Source organism: Canis lupus, chromosome 5 (genome assembly GCF_011100685.1).
Source record: "Canis lupus familiaris isolate Mischka breed German Shepherd chromosome 5, alternate assembly UU_Cfam_GSD_1.0, whole genome shotgun sequence".
Lineage (NCBI taxonomy): Eukaryota > Metazoa > Chordata > Mammalia > Carnivora > Canidae > Canis > Canis lupus.
Window position 1 is genome coordinate 74,944,731 of NC_049226.1, and position 26,393 is coordinate 74,971,123.

The 26,393-nt window shown below is 37.9% G+C and overlaps 1 non-coding gene across 1 annotated transcript; it reads left to right on the top strand.

Moving 5' to 3' along the window:
- The first annotated feature begins 11,893 nt into the window (after window positions 1-11,893).
- Window positions 11,894-11,998, top strand: LOC119872039. Its single transcript, XR_005360247.1, has one exon. It is a non-coding gene; the product is annotated as a U6 spliceosomal RNA (small nuclear RNA).
- The last annotated feature ends 14,395 nt before the right edge of the window (window positions 11,999-26,393 follow it).

Consider the following 26,393-nt stretch of genomic DNA (forward strand, 5'->3'; position numbering starts at 1 on the left):
TGCCATCCTCACCACATCAAATCAAGGGTACATAGTATAAATACAACTTATTATTGTTGATATTGATGTTGATCACTGGCTAAGTAAGTTTTTGGAAGATTTCCCCAACTCCCTTTTCATACTCCACTTTTGAAAGGAAGTCACTGCATTCTAGTTATGGGTCAGAGAAATACAAGATGAGCCAAGGGGATCGTGTAGTACCAGAAACTAAGTGTTCAAGAAACAAAAGACCGGAGTTATGTTGATGCAAAACAGGAATCAACTTGAAAGACTTTCCAGGGGTACCTGGGTGGCTCATTCGGTTAAGTGGCTGACTCTTGTTTTTGGCTCAAGTCATGATCTCATGGTCCTGGGTTGGAGCCCCCCATCAGGCTCTGTGCTCAGCAGGGAATCTGCTTGAGATACTCCCTCTCCCTCTGCACTTCTCCTGCTTGTACTCTCTCTTTCCCTCTAAGATAAATAAATAAATCTTTAAAAGAAAAAAAAAAAAAAGACAGACTTTCCAAAGGCCAAAACTGAAATAATTATGGAAACAAAATAGATAACACTGTATTGGGTGATAGCTCAAAGCTCAAAAAAACTAATATACACATGTCATATTAATATACATAAATAATTGAATAAATAAATGTGCAAGAAGAAACTTCCATGCTGAAATATCCAAGTAATATGTAGATAATCCCCCTTCCAAAGAGTGGAACTTGTCCTCCTCACTTCCAAGCCCACCTGATGTGAGGCAGCCTCAGTGATTTGCTTCCAAAGAATAGAGTAGTGAAAGGGAAAAATAATAGCTTCAGGGTGGAGAAACCTGGCAGACCCTGCCTTAGCCAAGTGATGAAGTCCAATGTCATTCATGAGGTCATACCAACATCAAGGACCCCCAGATATGAGGTGATTAAAAAAAAGGGCACTTCACCTCTGTGGTGGCCTTCCCCAAAGTCTGTGACCCCAGTCGAATCATGAGAAGACATCAGACTGTCCCAAATGGTAGGACAATCTATACAATGCCCAGAAGTACTCCTTAAGACCCTGAAGGTCATTAAAGAGAGAGAGAGAGAGAGAGAGAGAGAGAGAGACTGAGAAGCTGTTAGAGATTGTAGGAAATAGGGGAGATATGACAACCAAATCTAATATGATATATCCTGTATTGAATCTTGGAACAGAAAATGGGCATAAATGGAAAAATTCATGGAATCTGAATAAAGTCAGAATTTTGGTTAATAGTAATGGTCCTACATTAGTTTCTTAGTTTTGACAAATGTTCCATGGTTATGTAAGATGTTAATAGTCATGGGGAAGGTGAAGTGTCTGTACTGTCTCTGCAGCTCTTCTGTATATCTCATAGTATTCCAGTATAAGAAGTTTATATTAAAACACTACTGTTTCTAAATATAAAATAAATCATCTCTTGAAGATATATATTCAGCATACGATAATCAGACAAATATATGGACTAACTGGCATGACTCCTTATATTTCTAGTAACGAACAGTGTAAGTCACAGGTAGCGATAATATTTCTGACCTTCAAATATAAGGAAGTCGTAAAAAGATTCAAGATTCTATTATCTTTACATGAACCAGGTAATCAAGCAGAATTTCTTTTATTTAGAGCAGATGATATTCCATATTTCTTCCCTGAAATTCTTATATTTGCAAGCAAGGCTGGTCTTGCATTTAATTGGGAAAAAAAGGCTTAAAATGTACTAGCCCATTGAATATTGGTGGTTCCCCATCCACACTGCTTGTAATATGAAAGAGATATTTTTACTGTGGTAGGTGGCTTACTCTGAAGATCTTGCAGCTGGAAATAGAGTTCTAAAAAACTACAGAGTGTGTTGCCATTTTGGAATAACCCATAAAGGAGTATAAGGGTCAAATGATGCCCAGTCTTCCACCTTATGCTTGCAGACATAACACAACATATTAACACCAATTAAATCATATTTAGAAATATATATTATGTCTTACAGAGGCACAGAAGCCATAAGGGAGTATACTGAACTCCATAAAGGTGTGATTTCTACTAAAAGGAGAATGACAATTTCCTTGTATTTTTAGTATCTCTAAGTAATACATAGTTCTGACAAGTAGCTCACTGATATGTAATTCTAATCTTACTAATACTATTAGAATTTGTGATGAAATTAGATGAGCATATGAATTTCTTACATCTTATAAAATATTTTGTTTAGAAAATAAAAATTTTTAGTTTTTATTTCTCATATCAATGTTCCAGTATGTGGCATACATTTGATCTAATTAACAGGCACCTAAAATCAAAAGTAAAACAGTCAGAGTATTGAATCAAGAGCTCTCCATCACAAAGATTGAACCTTGTACTGAATTACTTAACATAGTCTGCTAGTTATTACAGAAAGTACTTGATTTGGAACAATATGAATTTTACTGTCTCTTTTTTGCCACTTAAAGTAAGGGAAATATAGAGAATAGTGTAACAATGCATATTCGTATTTTTCCTTCTTAAATGAACTCCTTTTAGTTCAAAGAAGAATGGAAAAGAAAACACCGTTCATGATAAGTTTGGGGATTAAGAAAACAACATTGCTCTGCCTTCTTGCATATAATCAATTTTTCTACTAAAGGGTAAATCTGACATTCTTCCAACCACCACTAAAACTGTCAGAAAATCCTTAAAAATAGCATTTAAAAAATCAATAGTGCCCCTTCACATCTTTTAAATTGGTCAATTTTGATTGCCTAGTTCCCTGAAACACTTTGGAATCCACTTGAGTATAGATGGCCTAAGCCAGTCATTAGGAAAGCCATTAAAGATAGACAGCAAATTTAGACAGCAAGATATTGTAGAAACATATTAAAACGTGTCCTCAGATGCTGCTTGTAAGCAATACCATGATTTCTTAAATATTTCCATCTCCTGTGAATTCTGTCCCTGCAAAGTCATTATAATTGATACATGCATTTTTTATTTGGTTTTATTCTTTTTAAAGATTTTGTTTGTTTATTCATGAGAGACAGAGAGAGGCAGAGACACAGGCGAAGGAAGCAGCAGGCTCCCTGCGGGGAGCCAGATATGGGACTCGATCCCAGGGCTCTGGACCACAACCTGAGGCAAAGGCAGATGCTCAACCACTGAGCCACCCAGGAGGAGTCCCTTTTGTTTTGTTTTAAAATGTGATCTAAATTTGCAAGCGTGAGTTTCTTTCTAGGGTGGTATGAAACAAACCAAGAAGTAAAGCCAAAAGTGAAATGCAGTGATATTCCAGGTGATACATAAACATAGGTCTCTCCCAAAGTCAGGAACTCTCAGAAGGTCCCAATAGGAACCATCACTCTTTTCCTTCCCTCCATGCTCCCCACTCCCCACCCTCAGGGCAACAGAAAGGCCATACTGCACCAGAGACCGTCTGATCATGACTATATCTGCCCTGTTGTAATGGCAGCCAGATCCATGAATGAGAACTATTATGTCTACAACATAAGGAATACTGAGTGTAGATGAAAGGAATGATCTAATTATTTGGCCAAGAAGTGACATTCAAGTGATGTGGATTATTAAAAATAGAATTTTAATTTTAGAGAATTGTTTGATATACATATCAGCTGTTTTTTTTAAAATAAAGCTGCTTACTTTTAAATTACCTGTATGCCTCTTCTAAATTTAGGATCTCATACAATCAACAGAAAGTAGGAGAAACCGCTCCTGAGGCCAATCAGAGGTCATGAACGTGACTGTGCTTAATGCTAGGGCTGACCTTGCATTTGCAGTTAATTGAGCAAATGTATATTACAGGCTTGAATTGTGTCCCTGCAAAATATCTTTGCTGAAGTCCTGACCCCTAATATTTTAGAACATGATAGTATTTGGAGAGAGGGTCTTTAAAGAGTTAATTAAGGTAAGATGAGGTCATTAGGGTGGACCTTACCCAATGTGACTGGTGTCCATCTAGAAACAAGATAATAGGACATAGACATGCACAGAGAGAACATGGGGAAAAGAGAGCTACTCTTTAAGCTAAGGAGAGAGGCCTCAGAAGGAACCAACCATGCTGCCACCTTACTCTTAGACTTGTCGCTTCCAGAACCCTAAAAAAATAATAAGTTTCTGTTGGTTAAGCCACCCAACCTGTGGTACTTTGATATGGCAGCGCCAACAAACCAATACCTGTACGTGTGTGTTTGTATGCTTCTATGTTGAATAAGCCAATTTGACATGGGGTTTCAGCCCCTTATAACTCACTAAGTGCTAAAAAATTAACACTACTTACTTCATTCTTCCTCATTGACTTATGCGTTGGTTTTCTTGAAAAGTATATGGTCCCTTATTGGCTCTCTGTGTTTAATGAAGTATAAAATCTAACAGAAAACTCTGGGTGCTTGTGTCTTCCAGAGCTTCGTTCTAGACTGAGCCAGTGGAGAGCAGTCTCCATGCTGAGGTACCTACAGCCGGAGTGGGAAGACTTACTGCAGAGGGTGATACTCTCTTCAGACAGTGTGTGTGAGCACTTACAAGAAAACTTTAGTAGTATTTGGCCTCACTGTCTCCCTTTTCAGTGCATAAAGTTGGAGAAGCTGTGGTGGGACCAGAAGGATTACATTTTAAATGATTTTTCGATTATTCTATTGTTTTAGCTCTGCCTCTTGTTCCTATCTGCCACCCCTGACCCCATACCTGCTAGCTCCACTTCTGGATGTTTCTGGAACTCTACTCAGCAGGGCAGGCTGATTTTCTCTCACTTCTACTCTAGTCTTCCCCGTGGTTGTGACATCCTCTACTCTTTCTGCCACCAAAATTTCTGTCCACTTTTAATTCTCCAGGAAAATATTTAAGTCATTCCTTATCTAGGAATGACTCATTCTCCCATCTGTTACTAGTGTGCCATAGAAGGCAAATGTTAAGAGACATCTTTTATAGTGGCTGCTAAGGAGGAAGTATTAATACTACAGTGTCCTATCAGAGGGACCCTCTGACCCAAAAGAGAGGGCCAGTACTAATGAGCCACTGATGAAATCTTTGACAGTGTTAGCCATCTGAGACCTCTTCCAACGCCGTATCCAGTCCCTTCCTCTACTTTAAAATCGAGAGAGCCATCAGTATAGCCTGGCGAGGTAATAGTGGAGGAGAAGACAGGCAGGTGGTGGGCAAACAAACGAGGTGCTGACCATGGTCTCCATTCTCCATTCTGGATTTCAGCCTCTAGTAGGCTGGAACTGAGTGGGGAGAGGTGCTCCAGCCTTGGACAGAATTTCAAGGCTTACTCTTACCTGGGACTAGACATTTTAATTGCTAAAATTAGACTAATTATAATTCGACTTATGAAGGGTTTTTGTTATTCTAGGAGTGACTGGAAAAAATGAGACCTACTCAACTGTTCACATAGAACAGACAGGGACTTAAAACCACAGAATGGATTGAAAAGGCCTATGACCAATTCTTCACTGACTTTTAGAAGATATGTCAAGGATGTTTTCCTTTTAACAAATGTGTTAGGATGATAGCTTCTGGTGGATTTGCTCATAATTTGCTTCTTGAAAGAAATTACAAGTACTTTCACGTGGTCTGTGATGTAACAATCCTCTAAGATAAATGCATCATGTTTTTATTCATGTGAAATCTGATGCTGCTTATGCACATTTGCAAACTATCAGAGGGAAAAAAACCAATTCATAGCCTAAAGACCAAAAATAAACATAATTTCAAGTACTACTATCAAGTTGAAACTTCTGGGATAATTTTTTTGTTTGCACTTAGATGATATGTGTGCCATTTATCTGACAAGTTAAATTGACTCTGATTAATTTTCTCTTAGGATGTAGATGAGGGCATCCATTCAAGTGGCCTGCTCATTTGCTTCCTGTCTTTTTTTTTCCCCAGGATTTTATTATTCTCATGCAGTTAAATTATATGGATGAGAAGCAATGCTGTGCTTTGAGCCCACCTCAGAGATGTGATTTTTTAAAAAATCAATTTTATGGAGGTAAACTTACATGCCAATAAGATATACTCATTTTACATGTACAGTTCAATGAGTTTTGACAAATGCAGACACCCCTGCAACCATTACCTTCCTAGAGGAATATTTTTATCATCCCCAGAAGTTCACCTTAGCCCATTAACACTAGTCCCTCTCTAGCACTCAGGAGTAGGCAAAAGCTGATTTGCTTTTCTGTTCCTATAGGTTAGTTTTGCCTTTTGTAGAATATCAAAGAAACTTTCTGTGTGTCAGGCCTCTTTTGTCCAGCATGATGTTTTCAAGAATCATCCATCTTCTGATGTACGTACGTGGTTCATTTCTTTGTGTTGATGAGTGGTAATTGCATCTCCTTCCTTATTTCCTGTGGTCAGAGGTGATCTGTGCCTACAACACCTGGGAGAATGAGACGGGGGTGGGGGGCAGATTTTATCCCCAAATGGGTCATTTATATATTGTATAACCTTGAGCAAATTCTATATAAGCCAGCCTTTTCAGTTTGCTAGCTGGGGTAATGATGGAATGTTACTCTGTAAGCCCAAGAAACGTTTACATAAGAGATGAGGGAAGTCAAGTGATGGTAGTGCCCTTTCCAGCATAAAGATGTGGAAAATGGTGTGAGCTGTAATAACTCCTCGTGAACCCAAACAGCAGCATTTAGAGCCTGATCCAGGAAGCTGCCACTACCATAGTCTGTGATTACCCTTTATTTTCTCATTTGTGGGAAGGTAATATTTCCCACATTCATTGCTGTGAAAAATGATTATTCTCTCACATACGTAGGGTTGTGTTTGCAAGCAGGAAATGAGCAGCAAGAGTACAAAGATTTTGGGGGAAACATATTTTTATTCTTAAGTATATACTCATATTTATGTAAGGTACAAATTAATAATAAATGGAGAAATAATAATATAGGGTAAGTATGTCTATAATCTAGAAGCACACCTTTTTCAAATTGTGCTAGTTGCCCTTAAAATATTATTATCCCAGTTGTAGAGCATTATTTGCCCTTTTGTGCTCCATATACTGTCACAGTCCTGATAAGGGAGACCAAATGCTGCATGTTTGCACACCATGCCTTGCTCATGAATGATGCTTTATGCCGTGAGGTGGTGCTTTATGTCAGTCTCAGCCTATTGACAACCAATGATGTGGCTGGACTGGCCCTTGTGATTCTTACTATGATTTCAAGATGCCCTCAGCAGTAACCACCAGGAAACTTTGAAAAAAGTCTTTAAAGGTTTATTACTTACATATCCTGGAAATTACATGGCATACATAGGGCCACATAGCAGAGTCATAGCAGAAGGTAGGGAGAAGTGCACAGGGCTGGTGTGCTTCTTTTCTTAGGGTCGAGGGTGAGGGTTTCACACAAGCAAAAGTTCATTAGGACCTATTAGTGGACTTATTGTCTGAGAGCCAGGGCCAATTTTTATACCTATGTGCCTTGGGAAAGTCCTACTCTCACCTACTCTCACCCTCCAGCATTCCTGCAACCCCCGACATGCAACAGGCTAGGTGTCCTCCTAGCCCTCCTAGCCCTTCCCCTTCTGCAGTTCACTGTGGATTTCCAGAAGGTGCTGTCTGCATGGCAACCTCATGAAACACCATCCCAGTGGTACCTGGGGACTTCCGTGGAGAGGCTGGAGTCCTGCTTAATGAGCTTCCTCCTGTTTGCCTCCTCAGGACCAATCCACTCTCCTTTCAGGAAGGGAAATCTTTCATTTGTAATCATTATTCACAGGAACAATATCACAGTAAAGTACAGACATTATGGTGGTTAATTTTATGTGTCAGTTTGACTGGGCTGATACCCAAATAGCTAGAAAAACATTATTTCTGGCTCAGCCTGTGAATGTGTTTCTAGAAAAGATAAGCATGTGGATCTGTACACAGAAAAGAAAAAAAGATTGCCCTTACCAGTGTGACGGGCATCACCCAGCCCATTGAGGACCCAAGTAGAACAAAAAGGTGGAGGGAGGACAGATTTGTTCTCAATACTTGAGCTCTTCTCTTCTCTTGTCCTTGGACATCAGTGCTCCTACTTTCCAGATCTGCAGAGTTGGACTGGGACCATTGGACCCCTGGTCTTGCCACCTTTGGGTTGGCTTTCTTGGGTTTCCAGATTGCAGATGGCAGATCATGGGACTTTTCAGTCTTCATAATCACATGCACAAATATCTTATAATAAATATTGATCTGTATATCTATATCGTCTTGGTTTGATTTTAGTACCAAAAGTGGTTTTAGAGGAAGGGAAATTTAAGGATGAGTTTTCTGAATTGGTTCTGGGTCTTCTGGAATTGGCTCTCTAATCAGATTAGATCTAAAGATGCTAATGATTATTTCCAGCAATAAAGAGAGCACTGGTAGTCCATGGTGTGAACTGTTTATAGCAATATGCAAAAGACATGCGTTGGATACTCTTAATCAAGGCTTTAAGTGATCTATATGTAAGACTTTCAAACATTTTTGGAAAGCAGAGGAATATAAATAACAGTGTTTAGTTGCTCACAATGTGGCTAGACAGAGTGGTGAAAGAAACAGATGAGCTCAGAGATTTCATTTCTCAGCTCAAACACCACATAAATGACCTGAGAGCATTGCCCTGAAGGAGACACTGTATAGGCAGGGCCAAAATTGCTGAAACCCCAACACATGACCCCATCCTGCAATTGGCTGAGTTACAAGTTGAATTCCCAGTCTCACAGGATGTCTTCTGTTAAAGTGAGAGCAATGGTTAGGAAAGAATGAGAGCCTTTAAATTGGAATGGGGACACATGGGAAGATCCTGCTGAAGCTGGGGACACTGAGCCTCTGGATTCTAATTAGTCCTAATGCCAGTGGAAGGGGTCTCTCCACCTTCAGTGGTATCAGCCATTCCACCCCTTTCTCTGGGATGGAGAGGGAAATCTAAAACTGGATAAAACTAACTGTTCTTACTGAGATTCAACTACTTTCCTACATGGAGCCTATAAATGTCCCTATGTTAATCCTGTTGTTAGATTTCCAGAATTTTAAAAATCTTGATTTTTGTCAATCATGCCAATATTCTTCTATGGAGAAGAGGATTTTTGTTCTTGCCCCACTCTTCCTGCTGATGTCACCTAGGGTCATATAATGATGCCATTTAAAAATGACTGCAGCCCTTTCTCTTTACTTTTCTAACAGTTATGTGTTGTCCAACCAGTGGTTACAACCATCCCTGGTATTCACTTTATTGAAAAGTGACAGATGGTTTTATTTGTGAAAAGGCAAAAAAAAAAAAAAATTCAGTGTTTCCTTTTTAACAGCAGCATAAAATAAGCCCCAGATGTTCAATATTTGTTGCATTTCACAAAGAATCTACAACCAGTGAGTAATATTTACCGTCCATATTTTTAAATGGACATACCTCAATTTGTATAGATTTTCTCTTTTTAAAAATGATTATTTATAAAATGCTTTTGATAAATAGGTCTAATTGGTCTTTTCTTGCTTTAATTTTATCTGCAAGGGCTACCATAAAAAAATGAATCAGATCCTGTTCTTAATTCCATGATTTTCATGATATTTCTGTTATTTCAAGAATGCCTTTTGTCACCATGACCTCTAATGGGGAAATCTCTTTCTTTGAGAAGTGCATGACTGCAATTAATCTTCTAGCATCTGAAAACAATTCTGAATCTCTCCCTCATCTTTGCTTCAAAACATTGGTCCAACGTGTACATGTATTTTTATGTACAAGCCAAGTAAACCTACCCGTTTTGTAGTCTGTGGAATTTTCATGACTTTTGAGTATTCTCATTATATGCATCTGGTCTTAGAGCCCAACTGATGGGAATTAATCCTGTCTTTTTGAAAAAAGTGTATTTCTAAACAAAATATTATTTGAAACTGGTCATGAAATAGGCTATTCAGAATCTTCCAACAGTGTAATTTTCAAGAACATTTTTCACAAAATATCTGGGAAATCTCTCTCTTATCCATTGTATATTCTCTTTGATGTTTTTTTTTTTTTTAATCTACTTTTCATGTAATAGCGTTGAGTGAAACTTATCTTTCCCTATGGTTTACCCTTGTGGTCTTTTTGAATTTTCAATGATTAATAATGTTTAAAAATTATCAATATTTGTCTGAAAGTGAAGAATACCCCAAAATGCCTGTAGTCTCTTCAAAGTCCTCTGATAAGGGCAGCCCCGGTGGTGCAGCGGTTTAGCGCCGCCTGCAGGCCAGGGTGTGATCCCAGAGACCCAGGATCGAGTCTCATGTCAGGCTCCCTCTGCCTGTGTCTCTGCCTCTGTCTCTCAAGGAGAAGCAGGCCCCATGCAGGGGGCCTACGTAGGACTCGATCCTGGATCTCCGGGATCACACCCTGGGCTGCAGGCGGCACTAAACCTCTGAGCCACCCAGGGATTCCCCCCATTTCCAGGGCTTTAAAAGCTGCTTTTGCAGCTGAGGCATCCAGAAGCTCAGGTATAGTTGAAATCGTGACCCCAGTCTTGTCTTCTCACAATAATAGAAATTCCTGTGGCTCCCTTAAGGTATAACAAATAGCCTCCATTTAGTGATTACAAGTATCTAGCCAAAAATACTCATCAACACTTCCACTGTCACGGACTCCTTCCTCCAGGCAGGCTGATAGAAAGAGAAGTCGTGACACGAGAGAGGAAGAGCAGTAGCTTCTTCTCTCTGTGATGGACACCCTCACATACTCACCCCCCCACACACACACATACACACACATGTACACATGCACCCTACCTGATAGAATTGAGGGAGAAGAGAAATGGGTGGTAGGAAAGTTCTCCCTACCTGGTCCTGTTGTAGTTTGGCTTCACTCTCTCTAGACCGGGAAGATCTTTAAAGCAGATGCTCTCTCTTGTATGGCTGTTTTCATAACTTCTTCAGAGCTCCCGGACCTGTCAGCTAGCTGGTTGTGCTGAATTGCAGTCTGGGTGATGTTTTCTGTGATACTATTCCTGCTCTTCCCTCGACCCTTCATTTTCAGGGCCTTCAAACCACACAGACTCTCTACTGGAGTTCTGTCTTCTTCCCAGGTGGTTTACTTGTTCAGGTGTCAAAAATAGGTCCAGGCTGACTCTTCCTGTCTCACAGATCACATCTGGTTCATGAAAAATATCACCTGCCCTGTGTCCCTGCTCAGCAGAAGTCCAGGGAAATTCCTGTGTGCCCATGTTTGTTGTTGTACTGCTCTGTTTATAACTTTTTTTAATTAAAAATTATTTGTTCTGTAGACCTCTAAGTTTCAATAGCAAGAGTCAGATTTCTATTTTACCATTTCTGCTCCTTCCAGGCAGCATGAAGCAAGCTTTCTTTGAGGCTCCATTGGAACCTGGCCTTCTATCCTCAACATAAAAGAGGTAGATTATGATCCCCCCTTCCCCTACAGACGTGCATGCTTATGCCAACTCACATACCCATCCTCTTGTGTCTTGCAAAGTGGGAAGAATGGCATAGATTTCTCTGAAGAAATCATCTTCATAAAACTCCTCTCTGTATAACTAAAAATCCTAACCATTTTCTACCCTCCAGCTAAGTGAGTATTGGTTCCCAGCATTTCCTTTTGATAGCTACATCGTGATCTGACTCCTAACACACTTTATTACACAATGTCTTTTATATCTGTGTGTCTCAACCAAAACTTTCAGTATAACACCATTTACTTTTTCAGGAGCTTGAAGTCAGAAAATCTACTTAGTTATATTTATTTGGGTTGGAAGAGATTTCAAAAAATGTAGGCCCGCTTTGATCAAAACTGGTCTTGCATCCATCACTGAATTTGAAAATACAGTTATGAGTTGGGGGGTCATTAAACTAATCTATCAATTAATCAAAGACTATCTTCCTAAGCTGGTTCCCTATAAACATAAGGAGAAAATTAAAACTTGTTCTTTTCCATATCTTTTTCACAGTTTAAATCAGAATAATTTTAGAAGCATGCTGGCTTTGGCAGCACATGTACTAAAATTGGTGGAGTAATACAGAGAGGATGAGCATGGCCCCTGCACAAGGATGATGCACAAATTCCTGAAAAATAATTTCAGAAGCAAAATCAGGTATAAATTTGTACTTGTGTTCAAATAGGAAGATTCTCTTCTTGCCATCTTTCTCATTCCCATCTTATTTTCCACAGATAACAGCAGAGACTCTCCTTTCTTCTGATGCTTTGTTTCAGCTTGTAGACTGCTAATTACTGGAGCAAGATTCAGAGCAAGACTGAAACTAAATGATCTGCAATCTCTGTTTGCCCTTGACAATCCATTTTCTCCACAGTGCCCTCATGCTTAGTAGGGGAGGCGGACTTAATTAGTATAAGTCATAAGTAACACAACAAAATCATTTCCAGACTTTTGTGAGTCTTTAAAAGGTTAAATTAAAAAGCGAATTTTGTCTGCAATAACTGAAGCCAGGGAAGACTTTATTATTTATTTAGCATCTCCCCCTCAGTCGAAGAGAATGTATCTAAAGTATTGTCACCAACAATCCTCACTTCTATATAAGGTAAGTACAGTAATTGAAATGCGTAAGCAGTGTTTGGTACAATAAAGTAATTTTGTAACCCAGAAAAGTCTAAACAAATAAAAAGGTATCTCCTAGATAAGACTTCCAGGAATCTCACATTGGCCCTCTTATCTCTGAATGAAAGAACCCAATATTTAGCCATGCCCCTTGCCACTAATGGTGTTCCCTGTCTTCTTCCCAGCTAGGTATAAGCTCCAATAATATGTTCTTTTGGAGATATAGGGACAAATTCTATGTGGTAATTGCAAAAGAAACAAGTATCTTAAAAGGGAAAGTTTATATTCTGATTTGGAAAGAGCTAGCAAATACACACATAGAAGATGATCTTGAGTACCTTAGCATTCATTGTAATGCTATTTATGGTAGCAAAAATTTGATAGCCTAAAAGTCTAGAAGAAAGAGAGATTAATTAAATTATTATATAATTACAGTACCAAAATCCTTTGCTACCATTCATGTTAAGTTTTTCAAAGACACTCAATACTATAAGAATGTGTCTGGTTGTTTATTTACATGCTGTGCAAGAATTAAGTACAGTATATTTTTCCATCTGATGGAAAATTATACAGCCTTAAAATATCATTTCTAAAGATTACTTAATAACACGAGGAAAGTTTTATGGTATAATGTTTTTAAAAAAGCATAATGTTCACTTGTACAGAATGTCAGTTTGTGCCTACAACAAATCTTAAAAAGAAATACATGAGAGTGTGAAACACCACTTTATCCTGAGTGGCAAGGATGTGTACAGATTTCTTCCCCTTCTTTTCATATAGTTGAAAGATTCTACAATGGAAAAGCACAATCTTTGTAGTAGAAATACATTTATAACTTGTATTTCTAAGACGAAATACAGGCCCTGTAGAGACTTGAAATAAAAGGAAGGTTGGGGAGGCTTCCTTGGCTTTGGCATTTAGAAGGTAATTGAAGAACTTAGCCAGAACATTCTCAGTGAAGTTGATGGGGGTAGAAGTCAGTTTGCCATAGATTAAAATCTTAAATGGGAAACTAAATGTGTTAGTGAATTTGATCCCTATTTCCAAACCACTTGGCTATGAAAGGATGGAGAAAGATAAAGGAGTAGCTCAAGAGAGAGATTTGATGAGGAAAGAACTGTATCTGTACATTTAATAGGAGGTACCAGAGGATATTTAGGGCTGTGTGGGAGTCAATAGAAAAGCAAACGTTTTGAATATAGGTTAAAAGCCTCAATTTTCTCTGTGAAGGAAGAGAAATTATCAGCAGAGAGAAGTGGCTGGTGGCAGGTTTTGTGAGGAGGTTAATAAAGAATTAAAATCGTTGCTGTGATGAACAGCCCAGGTAGTTGACCAGTGGGGATTACAATATTGCTGAGCAGTGTTGAAACCCAGCTGCCACTGTGTTCCTGGAAAGCGTGATGACACCAATCTGCTCAAATGTGTGATTTAATCTAACAGTCCGCAGGAGGCTGGGGACAGAGTGGAAAAGGTGAATAACTAGACCAATTCAGAATGGAGAGATTAGAAGTTTGGGTAGGAGAAAGGGACCAAAATTATAACTCCTCTGCTACATCAATGACGTGGGAGCCAAAGGAGTTGGGATGGATGAGAATTATGGCCTGCCAAGCAGTCAAGATGTAGCATTTGATCCTATCAGAAAGCAGACAGTGTCCTCAGGAGTGGTCTGATGAACTCAGGCCATTGTGCAATCTTGAGTCTCTTCATTGCTGATGGGTCTGGTTCATCATCCTTTCTTTGGCAGGTTTTACTGTAAACGTGACCTAACCAGGGAACATTTTCAGATGTAGTTATTTATTTTTTGTATATATTTCTCTTTAATTTTGTAGAGTTTTTTTGAATAGTTGGAGAAGCAGCAGTGAATAGCAGCTCTCACAGAGAAATGAGCACTTCTTGACTCCTGAGAACAGAGTGGCTCAGTGGTGCAGGGGAGCATGCCCTGTGGTCTGCACAGGTAAAGGGGGCTTCCAGAAAGAAAACACTCCAAGGTTCTGCATCTTGCTAACTTCTAGGCATCTCAACTTTCCTTGCTTGAGCATCATCCCTGGTAATCAGATTTTATGTCAGTCATGAGCCAAATTATGTATAAAGGCTGAAAGTTGATATTTTTCTCTCATTGGAGGAAATAAGATAGAAGGATAGTGTCCTTTTTAAAATTGTGAATATATATTTTCTCATTAGTGTGATACAAAAATTCACACAAATTGTCATCTCTTACATCCCAATTACATTAGAAATCAGATGTTATTTTTCTTCTATATCATCAAGAAAATGATATTTAATCCTTGCTGCCACAGCATCTCTGAGGCTATTTCTTTCTAATCACATAGTCAAAGGGACATAGGAGATTCATCATAAGCATCTATATCTAGAAAACAATGTTCAGACAGACTGTGGGATAGATTATGTCCTCATGGTATGAGCGGGACTACTATAGTGTATATAATGAATTAATATAGATTATTTTTTCCACATCTACTTATGGGCCTCCTTTGTACTTACTCCATGATGTAACTAATCATAGACCCTGCGGGCTTGAAAAATTAGCCATGTCCTGTGAATAAAATTTTTTTAAAGATTTTATTTATTTGAGAGAGAGAAAGTGCACAAATGAGCTGGGGGAGGAGCAGAAGGGAAGGGAGAGACAGTCTGAAGTGGACTTTGCGCTGAGCATGGAGGCTGAACGGAAATTGATCTCACAACCCTGGGATCATGACCTGAGCCAAAACCAAGAGTCGGTCACTTACCTGCCTGTGCCACCCAGGCACCCCATCCTGTGAATAAATTTAAAAATGTTTCTTAAGCAAGTGGGGATAAAAAGAAAATCCATGCACACTTTAACATATTCAAATCAGTATTTGTACTAAATTTCCATAAACAGCTAGAATGTGTCTTAAAAGCAAGTACTTATTAAGACAGTTTAATAATGATGATAACATAGGTATTGAGCATATAATCTGTGCCTGGCACTGGTAAAAGTGCTTTATATGTATTATCTAATCTTTGGCTTACTCCTATCAGATAAATATTACTATTGTCACCATTTTAAAGGAAAATAGAAGCAAACTACCTAGAGATCATACACCCACCACCACCTGCCCGTCCCTTCCCTGTGCAAGATGTTATATGCCATTATTTGTTACAATTAGCTGAGGTTATTAAATTTTATGGTTTCTAGGAATGATCAGGCTTTTTTCCCATTTATCTAGTAGGATTCATTATTTTTTGCTTTCTGACATGGTGTTATTATACTGAGCTTCTTTTATATCTAGGGGTATACTGTTTCAAAAACTGAATTGATACAGGCAGTAAAATCTAATGACTGTGTGTCAGTGTCATTAATTGAATGGCAAAGTTAACCTGATGCATCTCTCAATACAGAACAATGATCTATACCAAAATATGTTAATGCTAAATATTAAAAATCTAATGATTAATATATTCCAATGTTGACCATTAAATGGTATGGTACTATGTTTGGTTCTGATTTTTCCCATTTGGATCCATCTTATCTTTGAAGGTTCATTGAATTTTAAGGTACATCAGTATAATGAAATGCACACATCATTTTCCATGCACCATTGAACATAGCAGTTGGAATTCTTAAAACACATTTGTAAGGAAAAATTTTAAAAAGTATGTGTTCTGGTTTATTTTTATTAAAACTTTGCATACACACCTAAATTACTCTCCTGAGCAGCACATGGCAACTATATAACAATTTAGGCTCTAAAGAAGTTTTGCAAGTACAAATTAAATATCATCTCATGCAGGCTAATGGAGTTTTTATCAACATTCTCCAGTGGTGGTGGGAGGCGCAATCAAGTTTATCTAAACTGGGGAAGAATCATTGATTGGAACTTGAAAGGCAGAACTGGCCCGTACTGGAAATCATTGAATGATTTTTGTCAAATTTTATAAATAAAACCTGCACCCTTTCCTGACCACACCCAGCATCTGTTCCTATAGCAGCACCCCACTAGAAGACTTGTAGTAGGATTCCCCGATACATTTAGTCTCTGCATTTATCCCAAGAGGGAAAAAGATGTCTAAAAAGGAAACTTTTCTCCAGAGGTTACTTCAATGGGCCATGACTTTCTTTCTTATATGTTCTCATCTGCTCCTCTCATCAAAATTTATAGCCATCCCTTAACTCCCTGTGAACCACTTATGTTTTCCAGTCCAAATAGCTGATCTTACAGTTGTGGTTTTCCTTGATACAACTAAGTTCAAACGATCCTTCAGGAGAGACTCTAGGTTCAACATCTCCTGTGCCCCTACCAGTGCTTCCCAAGCTAATGGTTCCTACACAGTCCTCTCAATTAGCCTGCCTGATTACATCACTAGCTAGGTAGTCAGCTTACCTAGGTTTAGATTCTAGATCAATCACTATCACTTGTATGACTTGGGGCAAATCCCTTCATTTCTATGAACTTCCATATCATATCAAAGAATTGTTTAATTAAGAAGGATGATTGTGAGGATTAAATAGATTTTCAAAGCAAAGTTTATTTGTTGACACATTATAATATTACCACATACAATTAGGGAGGATATAAATAAACCCAAATTGGAAAAGACAGAAACGCAAAGTTGTGGTATATAGGAGAAACATTATATTGAGATAAAAATAAATTGACAAGGTAAAAGTGAAAAACAATGAGGTCTCTACCATGAGGCTGTCATAAGCTGTCATCTTTTTAAAAACAGTGTGTTGGAGTTTGCTTTCATTGCAGAATGAGAGTTCAAAATTAGGACACATTATGCTCTATGAGCTTTGGCAACCTGGAGTTGATATGTATTTCACGTTCAAGTCAGTGATAATTTATTCGTAAGAGAAGTCTATAATTAACAGAAGTAAAATTATAGACATACCTCCATTGAAAACATTAAAAAATGTAATAGCTATAATTCTCATGATAATAACGAAGCCTTACATGTATAGGCAAGAATACTATTATGAAATTACTCTGTGTCAGGCCTTCTCACTTTTTTCACATGCATCAGCTCATTATATTATCATTATGCCAACTTTATGATGTTAGTAATGTCAGCTCCACTCTACACGTGACAAAACTGGAACTCATTGAATGTACATGTCTTGTCCACAGTTACAAGGCAAATAAGCAGCAAAACCAGGATTGGAACCTCCCTCCTTAACTGCAGAGCATCAGCAGTCGGTAGAAGGGCTCTTTCCCACTGCCCCTTCTGGCCAGTAGTGTGCTGGATGGAGCTGGCTGTAATGGCTTGCAGGTCAGTTGTTAAATTGAGAGCAATTTTGAGATGGTTGTTGTTAAACACAGTTTGGGGTTTTTTTTATTATTATTATACTATGAAGTATAGCTGACATACAATGTAATACTCATTTCAGGTGTACAACATAAGGATTCAACAATTCTGTACATTACTTAGTGTTCACCGTAAGTGTAACGTGGTACAATATTACTGACTGTATTCCCTATGCTGTACTTTCCATTGTTGTGACTTATTTATGACTGGAAGCTTGTACTTCTTAATCCCCTTCACCAATTTCAACCATGCCCCCCACCATCTTCCCCTCTGGCAATGACCCGTTGTCTGTATTTATGAGTCTATTTCTGGTTTGTTTGTTTGCTCATTTGTTTTTTAGATTCCACATTTAAGTGAAATCATATAATATTTGTCTTTCTCTGACTTGTTTCACTTAGCAGGATACCCTCTAGGTCCATCCATGTTGTTGCAAATGGCAAGATTTCCTTCTTTTTTAAGTCACAGGGATAAAAGGTACAGCATTAGGGCATAAACCAACCAGAGTGGGACTATTTATACCACAGATATTGGCAAATGTTACAAATCAGAGATACCCCTCCCTGCTGCTAGGGTCAGTTGTTCAACATTTACCATCTACCACTGAATTAAAGTTGTAAGATGTCCTTCTAGTTTCTATTCATACCTCATTTTAAATGCCTTTTAAAATCCCTCAAAAGCAAAAGAGAAAACTAATCAAAATGAACCATAAAATATTTCCATCAGGAAAGTCAGATTTCCATCAGGCAGGTTGTGTTACACCACGTTGTTTGATAACCTTTGTAGAAATAGGACAATTTTTAATGTTGAAAGTTTTAATATAGACTTTCATCTTTGGGAATCTGTCTCTCAATAGAACTGATTACTTCCAATGAATTGAACTATTCCTACTTTGTGCATAGAAAGAGATGTAGTACTTTACCTTTACAATATTATAAAGAAAAAGATTTTATCACAAAGTTATTGTCATGCTATATGAATGGGAAAATCATTGACTTCTTTCTTATGCACAATGAGTATCTCATCCCTAGGTGTTTTCATCCACCCCAGGTAAATGCCAGTGTGTCCAAAACCAATTCAAAATGCTATCTGTTTTTCCTCAAGTTTAACAACTATTTAGAATTGTAAGTAGAATAATGATTTCACTTTCAGCTAAAACTATTCTATTTAGGGATTAAGTTTGTCACTGATATAAGATGATTTTAACTGATTTAAGTAAATCTCAAATACAAATGCTATGTGTTTATTAATCTACATTCATAATTTTACTTTATTGGTTTAATAAATATTATGCAAATGGAATTATTCTGTTAAGTATTTTAACTCAAGAGTATCAAAATATTCAGTCTAAGAAATTACCCCTACAATTATGGCATTTTAACTCATTAATATCAATTTGGTTCAGAAACATTTGCCAAGAAAATTACAATTATACTTACAAACTTTTATATTTTTTTGTTATCTCACTTAAAAACCATGTCTTAACATTGCAGTGTTCGTGGTTTTCAAACACTTCAGGGAAAATGTCCTGGTCTTTTTGTAGATTGTAAATCTAGTATTTCCATACCTATAGTTGTCTCTCAGTTGCATCTGCTGGGTCATTCCCAACTCTGATTTACTAGCAGATTGACATATTTTTACATTCTTCCTCATATAGTAGGGATTATAGACACTTTGATATCACACAGTATCAAATTGTTTCATCCATAAGGTAAACCCGCTCAAATGAGAGAATCTATGAAAAGAATCACATCTTTTCATTATAAATATATAAATTTCCGCATAATATATATAGCCTATAAATAAGACATATATAAACATATATAACTATAGATGTTATGCATAAGTAATATATAACAAGTAAATATATAAAGTTTTATATAAACATATGCCATATTGTATCTGCTATATTGTTTTGTTCAAGCTCTTTGCAAGTCAAGGAAATAAATCATTTTTTCATATGGGTTGCAAATTTTTCCCAGCTTATTATTTATCACTTAAATTTTTGTAGTTTGTCATTTGACATTTAATATATAGTGTGTATAGAAAACAAAAAAGTATATATGGATTTGAATTTTTTAAAATATTTTACATAAGCTTATTTATTTTCTTCTGTATGTGGCTTTTAACACATCTCCTAAGATTTTAGAATTTGGAGCAAGTCTAAATTTGTAAACTAATTATGTAACAGTAAAGTTTGGGTGTTGTTTTTTTTTTTTTTTTATAGTTTGAAATGTCCCACTCTGAAATGACTCTAGATAGATATTCAAGAGATGGAATGACCCCAGCTCCATGAAGATATTAATTTTTGAAATCATAAGTGTTCTTTTTTTTTTGTTTTATATCACAAAGTGTCTTGCATAGAAGTTAAATTCAAATTTAAAAAAGTAGATAAACATCCCCAAAATAAAGGGAAATAAAATTTAACAAGATGTGTTTTCTTCTGTGGTGAAGGGCAGTTGTGATGACCTCAGAAGTTCGTCTACTAACTACGTAGCAGTAAGTGAATCACATAAGTGCCCTAGTCCTTTGTTTTCCACCTAATAAAACAGAAGAGTAGAACTGTCTTCCTGATTTCTAAGCAATGTGTGGAAGACTCTCTAGGGCATGAAGCAAAGAATATATTTTGTTTTCCACCATATCTATCACTAGCACCTCAGGTTAACCCTTTGACAGCTGAAAAATAAAAATGGACTTCAAAATATTAGACCTTCTCTTTCCATCCAGTATAAGCCAACTACAAGTAAATATACTGTGAAATGTCTTATGCATATGCATGTGTAAATTGATAAAGGATTTCCGTGAACTTCTAATGACTGTATTAAAAATGTCTTAAATTGGGGCACCTGGGTGGCTCAGTTGGTTAAGTGTCTGCCTTTGGCTCAGGTCATGATATTGGGGTCCTGGGATCAAGCCCCAGCTCAGTGGGGCATCCGCTTCTTCCTCTAATTCTGCGCACACTCCCGCCCCCCTCTAATAAATAAAATCTTTTTAAAAAAATCTTAAGTTGCAGACCTCTGTGAGAGTTGGAAAAGGCTTTGATACTGATGTCATTATTTATATAAAGGAACAGATTGGTTTTGCTGAATTAACTGACTTCTAAACTCTAACTTTCTATCACTTCAAGGCTGTCTTGATTAAAACATAGGAAAACTGTGTGGAGGTTCCTCAAACAGTTAAAAATAGACCTGCCCTACGACCCAGCAATTGCACTGTTGGGGATTTACCCCAAAGATACAAATGCAATGAAACGCCCGGACACCTGCACCCCGATGTTTATAGCAGCAATGGCCACGATGGCCAAACTGTGGAAGGAGCCTCGGTGTCCAACGAAAGATGAATGGATAAAGAAGATGTGGTTTATGTATACAATGGAATATTACTCAGCCATTAGAAATGACAAATACCCACGATTTGCTTCAACGTGGATGGAACTGGAGGGTATTATGCTGAGTGAAGTAAGTCAGTCGGAGAAGGACAAACATTATATATTCTCATTCATTTGGGGAATATAAATAATAGTGAAAGGGAATATAAGGGAAGGGAGAAGAAATGTGTGGGAAATATCAGAAAGGGAGACAGAACGTAAAGACTGCTAACTCTGGGAAACGAACTAGGGGTGGTAGAAGGGAAGGAGGGCGGGGGGTGGGAGTGAATGGGTGACGGGTACTGGGGGTTATTCTGTATGTTAGTAAATTGAACACCAATAAAAAATAAATTAAAAAAAATAATAAAACATAGGAAAGAATTAAATTGATTTGAGTTGAATTAATAAAGCACTGATTTTTTTTTGTATATTTTTATTGGAGTTTGATTTGCCAACATATAGCATAACATCCAGTGCTCATCCTATCAAGTGCCACCCTCAGTGCCCGTCACCCAGTCACCCCAGCACCCCTGCCCACCTCCCCTTCCACCACCCTTTGTTCATTTCCCAGAGTTAGGAGTCTCTCATGTTCGATCACCCTCTCTGATATTTCCCACTCATTTTCTCTCCTTTCCCCTATAATCCCTTCCACTATTTTTTGTATTCCCCAAATGAATGAGACCATATAATGTTTGTCCTTCTCCGATTGACTTACTTCACTCAGCATAATACCCTCCGGTTCCATCCACATTGAAGCAAATGGTAGGTATTTGTTGTTTCTAAAGGCTGAGGAATATTCCATTGTATAAATAGACCACATCTTTTTTTAAGATTTTATTTATTTATTCATGAGAGACACACACACACACACACAGAGAGAGAGAGAGAGAGAGAGAGAGAGAGAGAGGCAGAGACACAATCAGAGGGAGAAGCAGGCTCCAGGCAGGGAGCCGGATATGGGACTCGATCCCAGTTCCCCAGGATCAGGCCCTGGACTGAAGGCAGGTCCTAAACCGCTGAGCCACCCAGGGATCCCCTAGACTACATCTTCTTTATCCAGTCATCTTTCGATGGACACCGAGGCTCCTTCCACAGTTTGGCTATTGTGAACATTGCTGCTCTGAACATTGGGGTGCATGTGTCTCGGTTTTTCACTGCATCTGTATCTTTGGGGTAAATCCCCAGCAGTGCAATTGCTGGGTCGTAGGACAGGTCTATTTTTAACTCTTTGAGGAACCTCCACACAGTTTTCCAGAGTGGCTGCACCAGTTCACATTCCCACCAACAGTGCAAGAGGGTTCCCTTTTCTCCTCATCCTCCCCAACATTTGTGGTTTCCTGTCTTGTTAATTCTCACCATTCTCACTGGTGTGAGGTGGGATCTCATTGTGGTTTTGATTTGTATTTCCCTGATGGCAAGTGATGCAGAGCATTTTCTCATATGCTTGTTGGCCATGTCTATGTCTTCTTTGGTGAAATTCCTGTTCATGTCTTTCCCCCATATCATGATTCAATTGTTTGTTTCTTTGCTGTTGAGTTTAAGAAGTTCTTTATAGATCTTGGATACTAGCCCTTTATCTGATACGTCATTTGCAAATATCTTCTCCCATTCTGTAGGTTGTCTTTTAGTTTTGTTGACTGTTTCTTTTGCTGTGTTTCTTTTTATCTTGATGAAGTCCCAATAGTTCATTTTTGCTTTTGTTTCCCTTGCCTTCATAGATGTTTCTTGCAAGAAGTTGCTGTGGCCAAGTTCAAAAAGGGTGTTGCCTGTGTTCTCCTCTAGGATTTTGATGGAATCTTGTCTCACATTTAGATCTTTCATCCATTTTGAGTTTCTCTTTGTTTCTGGTGTAAGAGAATGGTCTAGTTTCATTCTTCTGCATGTGGATGTCCAATTTTCTCAGCACCATTTATTGAAGAGACTGTCCTTTTTTCAGTGGATAGCCTTTTCTGCTTTGTCGAATATTAGTTGACCCTAGAGTTGAGGGTCCACTTCTGGATTCTCTATTCTGTTCCATTGATCTATGTGTCTGTTTTTGTGCCAGTACCACACTGTCTTGATGGTCACAGCTTTGTAGTACAATCTGAAATCCGGCATTGTGATGCCCTGGGCTCTGGTTTTCTTTTTCCCTGGCTATTTGGGGTCTTTTCTGATTCCACACAAATCTTAAGATGATTTGTTCCAACTCTCTGAAGAAAGTCCATGGTATTTTGATAGGGATTGCATTAAATGTGTAAATTGCCCTAGGTAGCATTGATATTTTCACAATATTAATTCTTCCAATCCGTGAGCATGCAATATTTTTCCATCTCTTTGTGTCTTCCTCAATTTCTTTCAGAAGTGTTCTGGAGTTTTTAGGGTATAGATCCTTTACCTCTTTGCTTAGGTTTATTCCTAGGTATCTCATGCTTGTGAGTGCAATTGTAAATGGGATTGACGCCTTAATTTCTCTTTCTTCAGTCTCATTGTTAGTGTATAGAAATGCCACTGCTATCTGGGCATTGATTTTTATCCTGCCACACTGCCGAATTGCTGCATGAGTTCTAGCAATCTTGGGGTGGAGTCCTTTGGGTTTTCTATGTACAGAATCATGTCATCTGCAAAGAGGGAGACTTTGACTTCTTCTTTGCCAATTTGAATGCCTTTTATTTCTTTTTGTCGCCTGATTGCCGAGGCCAGGACTTCTAGTACTATGTTGAATAGCAGTGGTGAGAGTGGACATCCCTGCCTTGTTCCTGATCTTAGGGGAAAGGCTCCCAGTGTTTTCCCATTGAGAATGATATTTGCTGTGGGCTTTTTGTAGATGGCTTTTAAGATGCTGAGGAATGTTCCCTCTATCCCTACCCTCTGATGAGTTTTGATCAGGAATGGATGCTGTATTTTGTCAAATGCTTTCTCTGCATCTGTTGAGAGGATCATATGGTTCTTGTTGATATGATCTATCACGTTGATTGTTTTACGAGTGTTGAACCAGCTTTGCATCCCGAGGATAAATCCCACTTGGTCATGCTGAATAATCTTCTTAATGTATTGTTGGATCCTATTGGCTAGTATCTTGGTAAGAATTTTTGCATCTGTATTTATCAGGGATATTGGTCTATAATTCTCCTTTTTGGTGGGGTCTTTGTCTGGTTTTGGAATTAAGGTGATGCTGGCTTCATAAAACAAGTTTGGAAGTATCCCGTCCCTTTCTATCTTTCAGAACAGCTTTAGTAGAATAGGTATGGTTTCTTCTTTAAATGTTTGATAGAATTCCCCTGGGAAGCCATCTGGCCCTGGACTTGTGTGTCTCAGGAGGTTTTTGATGACTGCTTCAGTTTCCTCCCTGGTTATCGGCCTTTTCAGGTTTTCTATTTCTTCCTGTTACAGTTTTAGTACTTTGTGGTTTTCCAGAAATGCATCCATTTCTTCTAGATTGCCTAATTTATTGGCGTATAGCTGCTCATAATACGTTTTTAAAATCGTTTGTATTTCCTTGGTATTGGTTGTGATCTCTCCTCTTTCATTCATGATTTTATTAATTTGAGTCTTTTTCTTTTTAATAAGACTGGCTAATGGTTTATCTGTCTTATTAATTCTTTCAAAGAACCAACTCCTGGTTTTATTGATCTGTTCTACAGTTCTTCTGGTCTCTATTTCATTGAATTCTGCTCGAATCTTTATTAACTCTCTTCTCCTGAATAAAGCGCTGATTTGAATAGATTGTTATCCCACAGTATTTAATATTTCTTTATTTTCTTTCATTTTTTAAAAATTCTTTTTTCTTACCCCTTTAGTTTAATCATATGATTATTTTACAGAGAGTGCCCATATAGAGTGTTTCAACACCACACATATGGCCATTTTATATCGGTTGCAGTATTCTGAAATTATAGTTTCATTATCTCCTGGCCTGTTTTTCAAAGAGAAAAATATGTATATCCCCACCATTATAAGCTTTGGAGCCTTTGGAACACTATTGAGATTGAAGTGCTGTGCTTGCAAAAAAAAAAATTGATTCTAACAAATGGCAGGCTTTGAATTTTCCTTTCTACTGCATTTTTATTCATTTTTTAATTCTCACATGGTGTTCTGAAGCTGTTACAATGAATCATGGGGCTGAATTCAGCTTTGCAAATATGTTAAAAGAAATTATCAGGCACTTCACTTCATCTAGAAATATCACCCAAGGAAAAAATAATAAACCTTTGCTAGCTAGTGTTGCACAACAAGCAAAAAGAATTGAATCAGTATTATTGCTTTCCATCTGACAAGTGCAACACTGTAGTATCTGTAAGAGAGGAACTATTTGTAAACTTCTCTGAACATAGTTACCTTGGTATGCATTACTTAGGAAGATCCATGATGTGCCTCAGTAATACTGTATAAATACTCCTGTGCTTGAACATACAAAATATGTGCCTTGTTTAAACTCTTCCACACGAGACATGATGTTTAAACACTTGCTCTGGGAAGTGGAGTGGCCTGCAAGACCACTGCAAGTGGACTCCTTTCACCTAGACCCGAAGTCAGTAGACATTACTGCCTACATTTATGACCCATGGTCATTATTGGATGGAATGAAATGTGTTGGCTTATGAAGTTTCTCCTGTGCAACTTCATGGATTATGTGAACAGCATCCCAAATGGTGATTCATAATGTCTTCCTCTCTGGCTAACAGTTTACAACTCAGTGCTTACATGTTGCTTCAAATTCTAAATGTTATTAATCAACTTGTAGCTAAGAAGAACTTTCAGTTGGTGGTCTCTTGCTGATGACATGTTCTACAATAATTATGAAGAATATCAAGCTGGCATTTAGTTATCCAGAGACTGGTTATCTCTATAAACCATCACACTGAACTTCAGATTTCAATTCAAAGAATGATAAAGGGAAAAGAAGATAGAAATTAGCTAAGATTATTTGGTGTATTGGGTTCATGTATGTATGAGTTTATGAGATGGTAGGTAAATCAGTGGCTTTGTGAGTTTCAGGAATTGTCTATTAGCCTAGCTATATTTTCATTGCTATGGGTAATACAAAACCATATTTTCTGTTACTCTGAAACAGTGGAAAACCTTTTATTTTTTTTAGAGAGAGCACAAGGTGGGGAGGGGTAGAGGGAGAAAGAGAATCTTAAGCAGGCTCCACACCCAGCATAGAGCCCTACAATAGGTCTCGATCCTACAACCCTGAGATCATGACCAGAGTTGAAATCAAGTGAGATGCTTAACTGACTGAGCCACCCAGGCACCCCTGGAAGACGTTTCAAATCTGAGTTACTAT